This window comes from Schistocerca nitens, chromosome 7, assembly GCF_023898315.1.
Source record: "Schistocerca nitens isolate TAMUIC-IGC-003100 chromosome 7, iqSchNite1.1, whole genome shotgun sequence".
NCBI lineage: Eukaryota > Metazoa > Arthropoda > Insecta > Orthoptera > Acrididae > Schistocerca > Schistocerca nitens.
The window spans coordinates 311,461,831-311,464,330 of record NC_064620.1 but is presented as its reverse complement, the minus strand read 5'-3'; the positions used below and the strand labels follow the sequence as shown (position 1 = coordinate 311,464,330).

The 2,500-nt window shown below is 56.3% G+C and overlaps 1 non-coding gene across 1 annotated transcript in view; it reads left to right on the top strand.

Annotated features, from left to right (window-relative positions):
• Nucleotides 1–2,182: 2,182 nt before the first annotated feature.
• LOC126197164 (small subunit ribosomal RNA) overlaps nt 2,183–2,500 on the top strand; it is a 1,909-nt gene continuing 1,591 nt past the window's right edge. Inside the window, exon 1 of the ribosomal RNA XR_007539557.1 lies at nt 2,183–2,500. This exon is cut by the window's right edge and continues 1,591 nt beyond it. This is a non-coding gene — a ribosomal RNA (small subunit ribosomal RNA).

The window sequence follows — 2,500 nt, the reverse complement described above, 5'->3', positions numbered from 1 at the left end:
TTAACCTAGCCTATGTTGCGCCTTAACCTAGCCTATGTTGCGCCTTAACCTAGCCTATGTTGCGCCTTAACCTAGCCTATGTTGCGCCTTAACCTAGCCTATGTTGCGCCTTAACCTAGCCTATGTTGCGCCTTAACCTAGCCTATGTTGCGCCTTAACCTAGCCTATGTTGCGCCTTAACCTAGCCTATGTTGCGCCTTAACCTAGCCTATGTTGCGCCTTAACCTAGCCTATGTTGCGCCTTAACCTAGCCTATGTTGCGCCTTAACCTAGCCTATGTTGCGCCTTAACCTAGCCTATGTTGCGCCTTAACCTAGCCTATGTTGCGCCTTAACCTAGCCTATGTTGCGCCTTAACCTAGCCTATGTTGCGCCTTAACCTAGCCTATGTTGCGCCTTAACCTAACCTATGTTGCGCCTTAACCTAACCTATGTTGCGCCTTAACCTAACCTATGTTGCGCCTTAACCTAACCTATGTTGCGCCTTAACCTAACCTATGTTGCGCCTTAACCTAACCTATGTTGCGCCTTAACCTAACCTATGTTGCGCCTTAACCTAACCTATGTTGCGCCTTAACCTAACCTATGTTGCGCCTTAACCTAACCTATGTTGGGCCCTAACCTAACCTACGTTGGGCCCTAACCTAACCTACGTTGGGCCCTAACCTAACCTACGTTGGGCCCTAACCTAACCTACGTTGGGCCCTAACCTAACCTACGTTGGGCCCTAACCTAACCTACGTTGGGCCCTAACCTAACCTACGTTGGGCCCTAACCTAACCTACGTTGGGCCCTAACCTAACCTGTAATTGTTATATGAATTGAAACATTCATGTAGCGTTGCCTAATCGCAACCCTCTCAACATAGGTCAGTGCTCGCACTCTCTGGTGTCCTGCGTATTGATTCATGTTACGGTGCGTACCCTCACAACATCTAGCGAGTGGTGCGTACGTTCCACATGGTCCCGCTATCCACTGTAATGTGTACTGCTGTAAGACTTATATCGCTCCCCTGTCGCCTCTAGTTCGTCAGGCGGGAGTTTGCGTGTTCAATGAGCTTCGCAGCTGTGCAATGGCATTCGCATACGTACGCGGGCCACCTTCCACGTGTTCTCTCGTGCATACGTCGCAGCATGTATGTGGGCTGATGTGGCGTGTCGTGACGCATATCATCCAGGCATGCAAGACCCACTGAATTTGCAAATGTAGATGGACGTCTACGTTTGCTGCCCAAGTTACGCAAATGAACTGGAAATCCGTTGTTGCGCGGTTGTATACGCTGGAGGTGAATCATTGATTGCGACAATCGGTACAGGTATTAACTGGTTGCTTCAGCGACACCCGTCATACCCACGAACGTGAGTGGGCATGTGGGTATGAAGCGATACGCGGCGGTGGCTGGGTGGGACCGTCCCCGGCCGGTGAGGGGGGAGCGCCCGGCGTGCTGGCCGCGCGCTGCGTGGGTGCACGCGCTACAGCCGGCTGGTGGGGGCGCCCAGTGGCAGGCGCGCCGGCCGACGGACGCGGCAGGCGGCGCAGCTGCGCGCCGGCGCACCCAACGCGCGGCGCCGTGCGGCCAAAGTGGGTCCTCGCGGGCCCGGTGCGAAGCGCGGTGGACATCTGCAGTGTGCTGGTCCGATTGAGGACTGTGTGCGTTGAGGATGCGCCGCCGCCCGGCACTCGGCGCCGCGACGCCGTCTGCTGCTCGGTCGCCCCCGCGGTTCTCGCAGGTGGTTTGTATCGCAGCTGTGCGGATGTGTTGGCGCGTGCGCTGTGCTGGGAGAGTTCGCTTTGGCACCCAAGTGGGGCTCTGCCCCTCTGTGGCGCTGGCGTTGGAGCTGCCCGGCCACTGTTTGTGGCCGCGTGTTGTCTCCCGCCGGCAACACCACGACAGCACGCTCCCGGGCCTCTGTCGGCAGCGGCAAGCTCAGTTGGGAGCACGGGTGGTCGCACTGAAAGCGTCTACTCGCCTATCTCCGGGCGATTGCGCCTCTCTCGAACCCGACCAAGTACTTAGGACGGCGCTGCGCGCCGCCGGGACCTGAGAGGGTTTCGAGGTGTATCGTGCAGGGGAGCCCAGCCTCCTCCTGTTTGCGGAATAATTGAGCGGACGCTTGCGTGTTCGCGCGGGCCTCCGGGACACACTCCCGGGCGGCCGGCTGCTCAGCTCTAGTTGACGCAGCTCCCTGGTTGATCCTGCCAGTAGTCATATGCTTGTCTCAAAGATTAAGCCATGCATGTCTCAGTACAAGCCGCATTAAGGTGAAACCGCGAATGGCTCATTAAATCAGTTATGGTTCCTTAGATCGTACCCACGTTACTTGGATAACTGTGGTAATTCTAGAGCTAATACATGCAAACAGAGTCCCGACCAGAGATGGAAGGGACGCTTTTATTAGATCAAAACCAATCGGTCGGCTCGTCCGGTCCGTTTGCCTTGGTGACTCTGAATAACTTTGGGCTGATCGCACGGTCCTCGTACCGGCGACGCATCTTTCAAA